Genomic DNA, 17535 nt, shown 5'->3' on the forward strand with positions numbered 1-17535 from the left:
CTAGTGCTTGAGCAGACTTGAAATTCAATTATACCTGAATTATACCCAGTTTGATTTCGATTCAGATGAATGTATTTGGCAATTCAAATCTATTGAGGCTTTCACAAGATAAGCAGGTGAATTAATTTGAAGTGGTTATCAAAATAACTGAAAAGACTTGCATTTCGATGGCAATTTACATGATCTCAGGATATCCCAAAGCACTTTACCGACAATGAAGTGTCGTCACTGTTTCAATGTAGGCAACGTGGCAACCAATTTATACACTGAAAGCTTTTACAAACAGCAATCCGATTATGATCAGATTATATGTTTAAGTGATGTTAATCAAACATAAGGGTTCATCTTGAGGATGCCTAATTGGAAGTTATTCTATACTTGGGTATATATCATGTGAGGCTACATTCACAACTGCATTCATCACTGCATCGATGCATTTAACACTGCTGAGAGGACAGCAACAAGAGTGATTCAGGGATTTAGGGTTCCAAGTTATGAGGAAAGACTTGTGCTTTATGGAGAAAAGAATTTGGGAAGAAGAACAAGATTCAGATCTCCAAAATGCTGAGAGCTATATATTTATATAAAATATAATATATATATATAAAAATTAGGAGAAACAAATTAAAACTGGTGTGTGGGACTAAGCACGGCTGCCCTTTCAAACAACCAGCATAAGCACAACAGTCCGAATGGCCTCCTCCCTCTCATTATAATGAGGCCCGCGTCACCATCATCTCTGGGGAACCTCGGGCTTACTATTCAGACACAGGAAATGTTGCTCTGCACCCTCCTCCGTGTCTGCATTTCTGGGTCCATGGTTGCAGTACATGGTATGCACAACCCCCGAAAGGCAGAAATTTGGTAATCTTTGGAGTCTTAAACTCTCCCCCTGTTTCTTTTGTGTTTTGGGCTCTTACACACTCTAATAATTTTTATTCTTTTTGACACTGAAGGACTAACTATTTCCCCCCCAATCATCCAATCATGGGCCGGGACTTGATGTGGCAAAGCCCTTGCGCATCAATGCCACCAGATTTGCGCTGAGCAGGATCTCCTGCCAGGACTTTGTGTCAGGACGAGTGTGTTCTCACACAAAGTGTTTGGGAACTGCATGAAGGCCTTAAAATGATGCAAATATTGTAAAGATGTCTGAAAGTGAGATCTCCCATTTTTCTTGCCTGCAATACACTGTAAGCTGACCTAGCCCATATAAAATGGATAATGATGGGAAGACACATTTTAACCTTCGACAGTCTCTTTTAGTTTTTCTTGCAACCTTGCTTGCTGAATTTGTGCTTTTTAACATTTTTGATTGCTTTTCTTCATTTGCTTTTTGCTTCTTTTTTTGGTTTTGGCCTTCTTTTCCATTTCTAAGTTTCTGAGAACTACAATTGGATTTGCTGCAACCAAATTTCAGAAAATGGAAATCCATCTGTGTGATTCTAATTCATCTGATGAATTTGCAGGTGATCTGCAACCATAAATAGAAACGTTGTAGCTTTCACTGTGCATTCATTTTGAAGCAATCGACTGTGCCTTCATTATCTGAGGGAGAAAGCAGGACTTTTAAATGACTAAGGATACAAATTGGCTCATGATCTTGTTGAGACAGCTATGAATATGTGGGGAACCATGATTTATAACAAGGTAACCACCAGGAGAATTGCAAGGTTCTTCAGCTGTCTGGACAGATCAAGGGGCTGTTATTCTAATTTAGGCCCATCAATGTCCCAAACAATGTGATAGTCCTCTGCATGTTGCACAGCATTACTTTACAGAGAGGTTTTACAATGAAGGAAGAAGTGGCCTAGCCACAGCCAAGGGCAGAACATGATAAGAACAAGCTAGAAGGGATACCTACAGCCAGGAAGAGTCATATTCCAGTCTCTAATAGATGACAGCTATGTGTCTAGTACATAAACATCCCTCACCATGGGGTTGAATTTAGCAATCCTGTCATGGGTCCTGGTGGCGGACCCGGAAGTAGATTCCGTTGCCCCTTGTGACACGTGCGACTGGCCGACTGCAATTAAGCAGCGGGCGGCCACTTTGCATAATGGAAGCGTAGGCCCGTCGCATTGTACGATGGCAGTGCACCTGAGATATAGCCCAGCAAACTCTTGCACCCTATACAAGCCCACCCATGCAGATTGACCCCATACTATGCCCACTGGACCCTCTCACCTATTGCTATGCCCACCCGGCACTGTCATTCAAGATCAAGCCCACCTGTGCAGAGTGCACAGCACTGCGGGCAGATAATGTCCTTCGCTCCCCTCTCTTCCCTTATCCTGTGCTCGTCATAGTGTCTTCCTGTCGCAGCACTGAGGTCTCACCTCGATGCCGCCAATTTTCAATGGCCAGGGACCTGAAGGAATGTGAGGGCCGCCGCTGTTCACTTAATTCAATGCCCCCCACCCCCCACTGAATCGGGATTAATTACATGCTAATGTATTCCAACGACCTGTTCAACAATTCAAATGGCAGTCCCATTGTGTCGGGGCGGCAATGCCGCCTTAGAGTTTTCCCGCTGCTGACTAAATCTGGAACTGACGCCGCGATATCTGATTTCCGGGCAGGTGCATCCGTTTATATTCTCTGGGCCCCCACGCCTTCATTCCCGTTCCAAACGATCTCACAAAGGTACACCCCAGATGTGTAGGGGTTCAATACACCATTGATACCACTGTGCTCTTCACTATCTCAATTATCATGGGTGCCTATTTCTTATTCTTCTGATATCTTATTTCATCCCATCAGAAATAAAATCTGTGGGCAAACTTCATATAAAGTACAACCCATCTTGTGTCCTACAAGTAATAACTTTATTTCCATTAAATATTTTATTTCATCCCAGTGTTTTCCCCTACTGATAGTTTATGAAATGTGTCTTTTCCAAACTATCCAGTGTTAGCTCTAAGTAATACCATCACCAACAACACCCCCCCCCCCCCCCCCGCCCCCCCCCACCACCCCACCTTCCCTCGGGAGGAGCAAGTGAGGTGACTGGCTGCTGATTGTCAGTGTGAATCTCTTGAGAGGTAGTTATGCACTCCTTGTCATGAGCCACGAGGAGATCCTGTAATACTTGCACCATATCTGATCAGTAGTTGTAGCAGCAGTAGTTGGTCAACCCTGCCCACTTTCTGACACATCTTGAGCAGAGCGGTGGCTGATTGACTTGGCATAACATTACTACAAGGGACAGCAGCCTCATTCATAATTGTTCTTCATGTCTACTGCTCTGTATGAGGGCTGGCCTGAGGGCAACAACTTCTACGAAGCACTAAAATAAAGCAAAATACTGCAGATGCTGGAAATCTGAAACAAAAACAGAAAGTGCTGGAAATACTGAGCAGGTCAGGCAGCATCTGTGGAGAGAGAGGCAGAGTTAACGTTTCAGGTCTGTGACCTTTCATCAGAGCAATTCCTCCTTGCTATTGTCTGCTGTTTGTCTCCTTCAAGGTTTGGCTGCAGTCTTCACTGGTTATCATCACTTTCATGTGCACATCATGCAGGGAATAATATGGCTGTGAAATGCCAAGAAAAACAACATGTGGTGTTGGCATCAATGGCAGAAATAAGACAGAACAGATGTAGACAGTCATATAGGCGAGGCAATTCTACAATTATTAAAGCAAAATACTGTGGATGGTGGAAATCTGAAATAAAAACAGAAAATCCTGAAAATACTCAGCAGGTCTGACAGCATGGGCTGAATTTTACCAGCCCCTCGACGTCGGCGTTCGTGGCAGGGGGACCCGTAAAATACTTGCGGGAGCATCCGCCACGACCCCCAACGCCGAGAAGGCCCCATTGCATTTTACCGGTGGCGGTGAGGCCTCAGTGCGGCGGCAGGGCCTTCATTTAAATATTAAAATGAATTAAGATAAGATGTTAATCAATTTACCTTGCCCTGGCGGCCGTCCCATGCTGATTTTACGGCCACCAGCCGCAACGCGCGCGTCTTCGGAACTCCGTACGGAGCTCTGAGGTGAGACACTGGTGGGGAGGGGGGAGGACTGAAATTATCAGGGCGGGCGGGGGGAAAGTGAGTGGGGAAAACTGTTTTTATTGGCTGTGGGGATGGTGGGAAGGGGTTGAAGGTCAAATGTGATGAAGTTGGGGGAAAATTTGGGCTAGGAATATATTTATTATTTGTCATATTGGGCCTATAAAACAACCTTTGGGGGGGAAGGGGTTGGGAAAGGCCTTCCAGCTTTTGATTTTTTTCTTTTGAATAATTAACAATCATTTCTCTTTAGAATTCTAATTTTTGCTAAGAGCATGAAGCCCGTTAAAAGTGGCGCTGGCGCCTGTGCGGTGGTGCCAGATGCAGTTGCTCTGCCCCCTCCATTCAAATGAGCCCCCGCATGAAATATTGCAGGGGCTCAATGCCAGTTCTTCCGTTTCAGAAGCACACCTCTGCGATGTGAGGCGCGCTAATAAAATTCAGCCCCATGTGTGGAGAGGGAAACAGAGTTAACATCTAAGGTCGATGACCTTACATCAGAACTGATAAGTTCTGATGAAAGGTCAAAAACCTGACATATTAACTCTGTCTTTCTCTCCACGGATGCTGCCTGAGTATTTCCAGCACTGTCTGTTTTTATTTCTGTGAAGCACTGTCTGAAGACTATTAGGATGAATCGCAAATCTATCAGAATTTGGAATAGGATTGGAGTTTATTACAAATTTGGATCTGCTGTAGATATAGTTTTGGGTTCAGTGGCATCTGACTGATCAACTCTGGCTGATTGATCCACCCTGGCTGATCCACCTTTGTTCAAAATTCGGGACTAAGGGCAAGATTCAAAATTGGTTCACTTTACAGACAAACATCAGACAAATAGCCTTGAAAAGGCACTCTGCTTCTGGAATCTCAAACATCCTGAAAGTCTACTTTATATTTCACACCTACTTACCAGAGAATTTCACTTGATTCTTCAGTTAGGCTAGGCAGATAACAAATATTATATGGCTTGTAGAGCAATGTAATATTGATACAGATGATTGACAACAACAAATTCTGCAAAAATCTATGCACTAAGCAGATTATTATCATGAAGTATCAGTACAGAACCAGATCTTCTTATATTCTCTGAATAAACAAATGATAGATTTTAAATTGACAACAAAAAACAGCTTGCATTTGTACCACGCTTTTAACAAGATAAAGACTGCTGAACTGGATGCAGTCCTTTCTTTAATCACAGATTTATGGTAAGTTTATTGGTAGCAGAAGCGATAAAAGCATGCAGCACAGATCTGGTGATTTCCCGCTGACTATTTTTTTTTAGCCTTTCAGCTATACAGTCAATTCCTAACGCAGTTGGAATTCATTGCTGCAAATAATTTTAATGGCCACTTTCAGGTGTTCATATTGAGATCTGGAAGGCATATGTTCAAGATGCATTTGATTACTGCTGTGTCTTTGCGTTGCAACGAGATAAAAGTTACCTGTCATTTTCAGATCAGCAATGCAACTGTCAACTCATTTGGTTAATTTGTTGACATAAAACTACACTGCAGCTCTGCTTAGTGGCTCTTATATTAAGTGCAATATTCCTCCTTATTATTTGTCTCCTTCAAGATTTGGCTGCAGTTTTCACTGGTTACCATCAGTTTCATGTGCACATCATGCAGGGAATAACATGGCTGTGAAATGTTGACACCATAAAAAAAAACATATGGTGTTGTCTCCATTGGCAGAAATAAGACAGGACAGATGCATACAGTCATACAGGCAAGGCAATTCTACAATTCTAAAAGCAAAATACTGTGGATGTTGGAAATCTGACATAAAAACAGAAAATCCTGGAAATACTCAGCAGGTCTGACGGCATGTGTGGAGAGAGAAACATCCCTTACATCAGAACTGACCTGAACCAACTGGGGCCCCATCTGACCTTGTTAGGTGGATGTATAAGATCCTATGGACTATTTCGAAGAATAGCAGGGGAGTTCCGCCCAGTGTCCTGGTCATTATTTATCCCTCCACTAAAACCGTTGAAACGCTAACTCTGTTTCTCTCTCCACAGATGCTGCCAGACCTGCTGAATATTTCCAGCATTTTCTGCTTTACTGCAATTATAAACTTGTATTTATATCGCACCATTATGTAGTAAAATGTCCAAAGGTGCTTACAAAATAGATCATATGGAATTGGATAACCTTTGGCTTGCTGTAAATCCAAAGATGCACTTGAATACACAATATGCAACTAGCAGGACAAATTAAAAATAATGGTGAGACAAACTTCCAGCTGTAGCTTCACCTATTCAGAAATTTGCTCATTATATCAGAAAATTTTCATCTGCCTAAAATCCACAAACTTGTTATCAACAATTTAAATGTCATTGAAGAAGTAGCTGTTGAGATTCTCAAGAAAACATTCCCCAGTTTTATTTCCCACTGGACAATCCCCTGCGGCATCAATTGCCTGGAACCCTGGAGTTGAAGTCCACTTTCCCATCTCCTTCTCATTTATCATGCAGTCCCTGCCCTATTTTCTCCCCTTCAGTGTCTTGCAACTTGTAATCTGGCTTCACTCATGGTTCAGCCAGATCAATTCACAACCACTGATTCTGATTTGGCCTTTCAGTTATCAGGGTAAGTGGAGGATAGATTTTCCAAAGCAGGTCCAAGCACTCTGTCGATACAATGCATCCCGTCACAGGAATCCTGTGCTAAATTAGGAAACTCTGCAGACATTGGTGCAGCCAAACAATGACCCTGTATAAATAACATATGGCTGGATATCGCTGTTAGTGTAAAGCTTAATGCAGCAACAAACAAGCAATAGTGGGGAATAGCGTCAGGAGTGTAATATAACACTCACATACTGTCTGATTCATTAATGAATGACGAATTTTTACTTTGAATGCTGATGCATTGAAATGATGTGGTGCACCACTTGAGCTGGTAGATGAGGCATTCAACAATCAATCAGTCCCTATTTAACAACATATCACCGGTTTGATGTTTTTGCCTCTCAAATTGAACTAATATTGCTGCGAGTGAAACAACCTATGGTCATCATTTGGTCAGTTACTGCAACTTTTTGTTTTGTACATTCTAGGGAGCGGTGGCATAGTGGTAATGTTACTGGATTAGTAATACAGAGACCCAGGCTAATAATCTAGGGAAATAGATATAAATTCAATTAATTAATAAAAATCTGGAATTGTAAACTAGTCTCAGTAATGGCGACCATGAACTACCATAAGTTGTCATTAAAAAAAACTCTGGTTCACTAATGTCCTTTAGGGAAAGAAATCCGCCGTTCTTACTTGGCCTGGCCTACATGTGACTCCAGACCCACAGCAATGTGGTTGACTCTTAACTGCCCTCTGAAATGGCCTAGCAAGCCGTTCAGTTGTACAAAAGCACTACACAAAAGTTGAAAAGGAATGAAACCGGATGGAACACCCAGCATCAACCTAGGCACTGGAAACGACAATGGCAAACCCAGCCCTGTCAACCCTGCAAATCCTCCCTACTAGCTGGGGGCTTGTCCCAAAATTGAGAGAACTGTCCCACAGACTAGTCAAGCAACAGCCTGACATATCATACTCATGGCAACATAGCTTACATCCAGTGTCCTAGATACCAGCATCATCATACCTGGGTATGTCCTATCCCACCGGAAGGACAGATCCATCAGAGGTGGTGGTGCAGTGGTATACAGTCAGAAGGGAGTTTCCCTAGGAGTCCTCAACATTGACTCCAGACCCAATGAAGTCTCACCGCATTAGGTCAAACATGGGCAAGAAAAGCTCCTGTTGATTACCACCTATCGCACCCCCGTCCCCACCCCACCTCAGCTGGAATTGGTACTCCTCATGTTGAACAGCACTTGGAAGAAACACTGAGGGTGGCAAGGGCACAGAATGTACTCTGAGTGGGGGACTTCAATGTCCATCACCAAGAATAGCTCAGTCGAACAACTACTGACCGAGCTGGCCGAGTCCTGAAGGACATATCTGCTAGACTGGGCCTGCAGTAGGTGGTGAAGGAACCAACAAGAAGGAAAAACCTACTAGACCTTGCCCTCACCAATCTACCTGTTGCAGATCTATCAGTCCATGAAAGTATTTGTAGGAGTGACCACCGCACAATTCTTGTGAAAATGAAGTTCCGGCTTCACACTGAGAATACCCTCCATTGTGTTGTGTGGCACTACCACCATTATACATGGGATAGATTCAGAACAGATCTGGAAGCTCAAACTGGGTATCCCTGAGGCACTGTGGGCCATCAGCAACAGCAGAATTGTATTCAACCCCAACCTGTAACCTCATGACCTGGCATATCCCTCATTCTACTATTACCATCAAGTCAAGGAATAAATCCTGGTTCAATGAAGAGTGCAGGAGAGCATGCCAGGAGCAGCACCAGGCATACTTCAAAATGAGGTGTCAACCTGGTGAAGCTACAACCCAGGACTACTTGCGTGCTAAACAGTGTATAGCATGCGTTATACATAGCTAAGCAATCCCATAACCAATGCATCAGATCTAAGCTCTTCAGTCCTGCCACATCCAGTTATGAATGGTGGTGGATGATTAAACAACTAACTGGAGGAGGTGATTCTACAAATATCCAACACCTCAATGATGGGGGAGCCCAGCACCTCAGTGCAAAAGATAAGGCTGAAGCATTTGCAACAATCTTCAGCCAGAAGTGCCAAGTGGATGATCCATCTCAGCCTCCTCCTGAAGTCCCCAGCATCACAGATGCCAGTCTTCAGCCAATCCGATTCACCCAGCATGATATCAAGAAACAACTGAAGGTACTGGATACTGCAAAGGCTATGGGACCTGACAACATTCCGGCAATAGTACTGAAGACGTGTTCCAGAACTTGCCGCGCCCCTAGCCAAGCTGTTCCAGTACAGCTACAACACTGGCATCTACCCAGCAATGTGGAAAATTGCCCAGGTATGTCCTGTACACAAAAAGCAGGACAAATCTAACCTGGCCAATTACCACCCCATCAGTCTACTCTCAATCATCAGTAAAATGATGGAAGGTGTCGTTGATAGTGCTGTCAAGCAGCACTTGTTTAGCAATAACCTGCTAAGTGACGCTCAGTTTGGGTTCTGCCAGGGCCACTCAGCTCCTGACCTCATTACAGCCTTGGCCCAAACATGGACAAAAAAGCTGAACTCAAGAGGTGAGGTGAGAGTGACTGCCCTTGACATCAAGGCAGCATTTGACCGAGTATGGCATCAAGGAACCCCAGCAAAACTGAAGTCAATGGGAATCAGGGGGAAAACTCTCCGCTGGTTGGAGCATAGCTAGCGCAAAGGAAGATAGTTGTGGTTGTTGCAAGTCAATCTTCTGAGCTCCAGGACATCACTGCAGGAGTTCTTCAGGGTAGTGTGCTAGGCCCAACCATCTTCAGCTGCTTCATCAATGACCTTCCTTCAATCAAAAGGTCAGAAGTGGGGATGTTCGCTGATGATTGCACAATGATCAGCACCATTTGCAACTCCTCAGATACTGAAGCAGTCCATGTAGAAATGCAGCAAAACCTGGACAATATCCAGGCTTGGGCTGATAAGTGGCAAGTAACATTCGTGCCACACAAGTGCCAGGCAATGACCAACAAGAGCGAATCTAACCATCTCCCCTTGACATTCAATGGCATTACCATCGCTGAATCCCAAACTATCAACATTCTGGTAATTATGATTGACGTGAAATTGAACTGGAGCAGCTACATAAATACTGTGGCTCCAAGAGCAGGTCAGAAGCTGGGAATTCTGTGACGAGCAACCCACCTCCTGACTCCCCAAAGCCTGTCCACCGTCTACTCGGCACAGTCAGGAGTGTGATGGAATACTCTCCACTTGCCTGGATGAGTGCAGCTCCAGCAACACTCAAGAAGCTTGATACCATTAAGGACAAAGCAGCCCGCTTGATCAGTAATCCATCCATCACCTTTAACATTTACTCCCTCCACCACCGATGCACAGTGGCAGCAGTGTGTGCCATCTACAAGATGCACTGCAGCAACTCATCACAGCTTCTTCTACAGCACCCTCCAAACCCGTGACTTCTTCCCTCTCGAAGGACAAGGGCAGCAGATGTGTATGAGCACCACCATCTGCAAGTTCCCTTGCAAGTCAACACCATTCTGACTTGGAAATATATCATCATTCCTTCATCATTACTGTGTCAAAATCCTGGAACATCCTACCTAATAGGTGGGAGTACCTACACCACCTCGACTGCAATGGTTCTAGAAGGTGACTCACCTTCTTGGAGAAAGTGCAATTAGGGATGGGCAATAAATGACACCTACATCCTGTGAAAGAGAAAAAAAAAATCCCTATATGAACTGAAAGAGATTTTATGACTGTGATGGAAACCACACCTGCCAGATGGAAATGTATTAATTTCATCATGTGGAATATTATTTGAATGCTTACTGGACATTGAACATAACTTGTTTTGAGACAACCATATAACAGCGGCTGAAAGCATGGCTGCATATTTGCATTCTAAAAGACAGTTGCATGGAGAGACAATGGAAGTACTCCTGGATTCGATTAGCCAGATGGGTTTTGTCAATAGTGATGACCAAGAGACATTGAGGGTCATTGAATGTGTGGGAGCCAGCATTCCTCCCTCCCCCCACCACCACCCCCCACTGAGTGTCTAGTGAGCTGTGAGGAATCCACAAACCTCGCAGGTGAGGCTGTCTCAAACAAAAAGCTAGTCACATGACTAACCTGCTGGTCAACCTAGGAGTTACTCACCGAAAAGTTTTGAGACAGACTGCAATTGAACTTCAAGAAGAGAGTACCTCTCTCTCTCTGTCTCTCTCTCACGCAAAGTTCTAGGGACCCACGGAAGTAACTTAAGCCTCAAGACAGAAGACCAGTGAAACAAGTTTGAAAATGTGCACTGGGCCCAAACGAGAACTGCAAGACTTAACTTCAACCAAAGATTTTACATCCAACCCAAACCAGTAACTGAACTCCATCTATTACTTCAAACCTTTCCCCTTTAATTCTTTCTCCTCCTCTGTCTCTATTTGCACATGTGTTTATTCTGTATGCATGCTAGTGTGGTCATGTCACGTATTTTAGTTGTTTTAACTGGGTTAGAGTTTTAAGGTTAATAAACTTAAACCTTTCTTGTTTAATTGTGAGAAAACCTGTCTGGTTGATTTCTTTGGAATGACAATTAGAGAACACTGAGCAAGGACTCACCGAGGGGAAGCTAAAAACACTGTGTTTTAAAAGTTAAACCCTGTTATGGCCAAACGAGGAAAAGGCTGAGAGGGGAGCCCCAGACCCCTTCCTCACCTGGTCATAACAGAAATTTGGGGGCTAGTGTCCCGGAGTGGACCCACAGACAAACGAGAAATTGAAAGTGGGAAGTCAAATTGACATAATCAAAAATAGAAAAAAAATTAATACTGGTTTTATTGTGGTTGTGTGTTCTAGAATACTAACATGTCTGTGACTGAAACCAGTAACTCCCCAAGCCAGGGTGAAGTAACTTGGGATAAGTTAAAGGCACTGTCTATGGAAGAGTTGAGAAATATGGCTGAGCAGTGTGGGATCACTTGCCATGCCAAAGCTACGAAGTCCGAACTCCTAAAACTAGTGGCCAACCATTTTCCCCACAAATCCTAAGAAGCAGAGACAGGGTTCGAAATAGACTCCGACAGGGTATTGCTAGCAAAGATACAATTGGAGCAGAGGAAACTTGAATTTAGAAGACAGGGAAAGAGAGGGAGAGACAGGAGAAAGAAAAAGAGAGGAGAGAAAAACAGAAAGAAATTTCCAGAAGGAATGGCAGGAAAGATGAGGCTGCTTGAGTTAATTAGGAGGTGACAGAGTAACCCCAGTGAAAGCATGGAAAATACAAGTGTGGGGCTGTGTATGGAATTTTTTGAAATTTTCCCAATTAAATTCAATGAGGGAGATGTAGAAGAATTTTTTGTATCTTTTGAGAAACTTGCAAGGCAGTTAAAGTGGCCGGCTGAGACCTGGAATCTTATGGTGCAAAGTAAGCTAACAGGAAAAGGCCATGAGGTTTATTCTCTGTTATCAGATGAGAGTTCATCAAATTATGAACTGACAAAAAATGCTATCCTCGGGGCATATGAGCTAGTACCGGAAGCCTATCACCAAAGGTTTTGAACCCTCAGGAAGCGAGCTGATCAAACTTACTTGGAGTTTAAGAGAAGTAAGCAGCTGCTTTTGACCAGTGGTTGAGGGCTCTTAAAGTGCAGTCCAGCTATGAAAACTTCAGAGTGGTGTTTTTGCTAGAGGAATTTAAAAACTTTCTCCCCCTCTCCATAAAGACCCATGTGGAGGAACAACAAGTGCATAGAGAGAGGCAAGCCACAGTTCTGGCTGATGAGTTTGCTCTAATATCCAAGTGTGTTCCCCAGGGGAAAATCTTTTCTAGTCACCCCCACAAATCCGAAAAGGACAAAGGGTGGGAAGGTGATAGGAGCCCAAGCAGTCCTGAGAGAGAAAGAAAAGCAGGAGACACAAAGGGGTCCTCCTCCAGCTAAAAAGGAAGGCACTGTAAGGAGTGAGACCCAGAGACCTGTGTGCTTCCATTGTAATAAGGCAGGTCATCTGAAAGCTGACTGCTGGAAACTATGGGCAAAGCCAGTAGGGTTAATCAGAGCACACCCGCCCAGTGAAGGAGAAAGGACCCTGATGAAAATCACATCTGAACAGCTGTGGCTTTAACTGCAGCAGTAGTAGGGCCCAGAAAACATACTGCTGTGTGTGCAGGATTTTGTGTCTTAAGGGAGAGCAATCCCATACCCCTCGAGTGGGGCAAGCAAGCCCATAGTAACCCTCAGGGACACATGGGCCACTGGATCGCTTTTACTGGGAAAAGGCCTGACCTTTCCCCCAGAGAGTGCAGTCAATGCCAGAATGGTGGTAAATGGTATTGAAGGGCAGTGCACGCCTGTGCCTTTACATCGGGTGCACTTGGAGCGTGATCTAGTTTCGGGACTGCTGACCGTAAGGATTTTCCCTAGTTTGCCTGTGAATGGGGTTGACCTTCTCCTAAGTAATGATCTGGCAGGGGTGAAGGTGATAGCTTCTCCAGTAGTGATAGAGAGACTGCAGGAGGTCAGAGAGACAGGGCAGTGGCAGGAGACGGTCCCCTGCAGTTCCCCTGCATGTGTAGTGAATCGGGCCATGACCAAAGCAGCTCTCCCAGAGGAGACTGAATTGGCACTGCAGGCAAATGACCATTTCCAACAAGAGAGAATGTAACCATCTCCCCTTGACATTCAACGGCATTACCAACGCTGAATCCCCCACTATCAACATCCTAGGGGCTACCATTGACCGAAAATGAACTGGAGTAGCCATATAAATACCGTGGCTACAAGAGCAGGTCAGAGGATAGGAATCCTGAGGTGAGTAACTCACCTCTTGACTTCCCAAAGCCTGTCCACAATCTACAAGGTACAAGTCAGGAGTGTGATGGAATACTCTCCACTTGCCTGGATGGGTGCAGCTCCAACAACACTCAAGAAGCTCGACACCATCCAGGACAAAGCAGCTCACTTGATTGGCACCCCATCTACAAACATTCCCTCCGTCCACCACCGACGCACAGTGGCAGCAGTGTGTACCATCTACAAGATGCACTGCAGCAATGCACCAAGGCTCCTTAAACAGCACCTTCCAAACCCGCAACCTCTACCACCTAGAAGGACAAGGGCAGCAAATACATGGGAACACCACCATCTGCAAGTTCCCCTCCAAGTCACACACCACCCTGACTTGGAACTATATCGCCGTTCCTTCACTGTCGCTGGGTCAAAATCCTGGAACTCCCTTCCTAACAGCACTGTGGGTGTACCTACCCCACATGGACTGCAGCAGTTCAAGAAGGCAGCTCACCACCACCTTCTCAAGGGCAATTAGGGATGGGCAATAAATGCTGGCCTGGCCAGCGACGCCCACATCCCGTGAATGAATTAAAAAAAAATGAGGTCTGTCTGTCTGAGACTTTCTTTGGAAAGTTAGAGGACCAAGGGAATGGATTAAATGAATCTTCCCTAGCTGAGGCTCAGCAAGCCAACCCAGCACAGAGAATTAGCACAGGCTGCCCAGTCTGAAATTGAAGCAGAGGGAGTCCCTGATTGCTATTATTTAAAGGATGAGGTACTGATGAGGAAATGAAGTGCTCCTTGCAGACTTGAGAGCAAAGAGTGGACAGTGGTTCAGCAGTTAGTGGTGTCGCAGAGGTACCAGAAAGAAATATTAAGAATGGCCCATGAGATTACAGTGGCTGTACATGTCCGTGTACGAAAGACCAAAGCCCACATAAGACAACAGTTTGACTGGCCAAAACTCCACAAAGATGTGGTAGAGTTCTGTAGGAGTTCCCACAGGTGCCAGGCTGAGGGGAAACACCAACCACAGTGAAATCTGCACCCGTAAGTCCTGTATCAGCATTTGGAGGACCCTCCAGCAGAGGACTGGTGAATTGTAAGGGACTACTGCCGAGGACAGACAGGCACAGGGCTGGCAAAATGTTAGAGAGGAAAGGGGAAGAAGAGACAAAGAGGACAGGTTAAAAGAAGTCCGGGAGGATTTCCATTTCCAGCTAAAAATCCCTACTGTCTGGTCAGCCAACCCCGAAATATTTGGAAAATTAGACACCACAACCTCCGATGTAAATGCAGACACCAGAAGCACACCACCAGAGTTGCTAACAGCATTTACAGAAACTTGCAAGGACAAAGAGAGCCCTTAAGAGGGCAGAGAATCTGTGAGGGTAATGCCTCACCTAGTAGAAGTGCTGCAGGGGAGTGCAGTAGAATCTGGACAAATACCTGCAAGCAGAAGTGTCCCAGAGGACAAAGGGATTATTAGCAAAGAATCCACCCCCAAAATCAGGAGAAAAGAGAACCAACCATCCCCTAAAGTGAAAAGCACTTGCATGACTCATCAGAGCACTGAAAGAGAGATCAGAGTGGATTCACCCACTGCTGACTCCCATGATCAGAACTCCAAACCAGGGCTAATTAAATCTAACCCTCCCCCTGCAGACCTCAACAGGAACAAATGCACTCTAGACAATCATGGAAACGTGCAAGCTGCAAACCTCTACAAAAATCACATGTTTATTGGGATGACCATCCCCAATGTCTTGCAGGCTAATAGCGAGGAAACTTTAAACCCCTTGGGCTACACATAACTATCTCAGACTCACCCCAAGGGAAAAGGAGGCAGTTTAAAGCAACACTGCTACAAAGGAGACAGACTGTAACAATTTTAAGATTTCTGAATGAATGAGAATGAATGAAAGAAATACATGTGTGTTTTCCTGTACTTTCTCTTCTTTCTACTTTATAATGAAATGCTCCCCTAATGTCGCATTTCATTCAGCCGGATGTGGAGGTGTGTTGGAACCCACACCTGCCAGATGGAAATATATTCGTTATGTCATATGAAACATTATTTGATCACTTACTGGACATTGAACATAACTTGCTTTGAGAAGACCACAGAACAGTGGCTGAAAGCATGGCTGCACATGAAAGACAGTTGCGCGAAGAGACAATGGGAGTACTCCCGGATTCAATTAGCCAGAGGGGTTTTGTCAATAGTGATGATCAAGAGACATCGAGAGTCATTGAACGTGTGGGAGCCAGAATTCCAAACGCTATTTGTAATTACTGCCGGTTAAAAGGCATAATGCATCTTTCTTTTCATTGACTGAAGCGGGAGACAGAGCCCACATACTGAAAACAGCAAATTTGTGAATAAACTTCCTGTTTCTCAAAGTAACAATGGTGACTCCTGAATAAAATACCAACAGAAATTTTTAGGCTATTATTATTTAGTTTTAATTGTTGTTGACACAGAAAGTTCAAACTACTTTCTCACATATATATTTTTGTAGATTTGACACGATACAAAAATCACAGGCGTCTGTCGTTCACAATGTCCTGGAGGCTAAAGTCTGGAACATCCTCAGAACTGCTTCTGCTCTGTCATCAGAAACCTCAGCTGGGATTTTATGGGTCCCCCTGAGGCGGGGTCAAAGACTGGAGTGGAGTGAAAGGGTGTCGCAACAGGTGGTGGGTTGGGGAAGCGGGGTGGAGGACCAGTCACCTTCCCATCGCCCAGCAATTTTCCTGGGGACAGGATAGGCCTCCCTGCCCAGAGGCCAATTGAGGCCGTTAGGTGGCCTACTAACAGTCAACTAAGGGCCTCTTCCCGCCGCCGCTGGGTTCTTACCAGTGGTGCAGCGAGGATGCCTTGGTAAATGAGAAGCTCTCTCTGTTGGATTGGGGGGAGTCCCTCCTTTGTGGGCAATTTGTGGCCCATGGAAGATCCCCCACCAGGATCCAATTCAGCCCCCAGGATCCTCCACCCCTGGACTACAAGACCACCCCCCAGCCCCCCTCTCACTGGGGCCTTCTGGACTGGCCCCAGTGACCCTGCTTTACCAACATCTGGTCTGGGGTTACAGCGCTGGGTCTGGGTCTGAGGCCCCTGCTGTAAGGAGTTCTTTATGTTGTCTGATGAGTCCAGTTGTGCTGAAGATCTCTAGCAGGTTTATTAACAGCTAAATTATTATATACAGTATCAAGCAAATTATTTACAGAACCTTCATCTGGGTGTTACAGTTGCAAAGTGACTCTGGCTTGTAGTCACATGACTACATCCTGGTACTTAGCTCATTAGCATACTAAGATCTAAAAGGGACATCACTCTTGGGGCGATTATACAACATCTGCAGTACTGGTCATGGCCGCCGCTCCTGGTGGCACTGCCGATACTGCTGAGCTGCAGGCCCTCTGATTGGCTGGAAGCTCATGGAGGTCGGATCCCCATCCCTTTTAAGTCTTTAAAGGGATGGGGATCCCAGCTCCTGAAACTTTGATTTAAAAAGACAAGAGGATCGCTCTGGTGGCAGGGGGGTGGTGGGGGTGGGGGGGGGTGCTGGGGGGGGGGGGGGGAACAAAAAAGCAGAGGCGGGATTCCTTCCGCCTTTTTAGCCTGGCACCTGGAGACCTGCCTCCTGCACAAAACTCCAGCCCCTCATTTGGGGGGTGGGGGTAAACAGAGTTTCCGCCACACTTCCAATGACGTTACAGTGCCAGAATGGGAACAGCTCCGAGGAAACTGCCAAAAGTAAATAAAATAACATCATGCAATTAGTTAGTACAATATTCCACCTGCACATGGGTTTATTGCTGAAAGCTAATTACTGGGTTTCACAAGGGATGTTGTATTGCTTTTAATAACAAATATGTTGGCTAAAGGATGAGTGACATTGTCTCACTAAAGTACCCAATTAGTTGCATGGAAACCATTGTACAAATGATAATTTTGTCTTCCATTGGACATATACATATCCAGGCCATTTAGTGTAGTCATGTCTGCCAGATCCCTGACTATGCTTTCACAATATATTTAAATGTTTCATGTGTAGTTGAATGGGCAGTGTCTAGTGTCATGCTGGCAGTGATCAAGAGGGGGCCGAAGTAATGTGAAGGAGTGCCAAGTGGGAG

Source organism: Heterodontus francisci, chromosome 25 (assembly GCF_036365525.1).
Source record: "Heterodontus francisci isolate sHetFra1 chromosome 25, sHetFra1.hap1, whole genome shotgun sequence".
Classification (NCBI taxonomy): Eukaryota; Metazoa; Chordata; class Chondrichthyes; order Heterodontiformes; family Heterodontidae; genus Heterodontus; species Heterodontus francisci.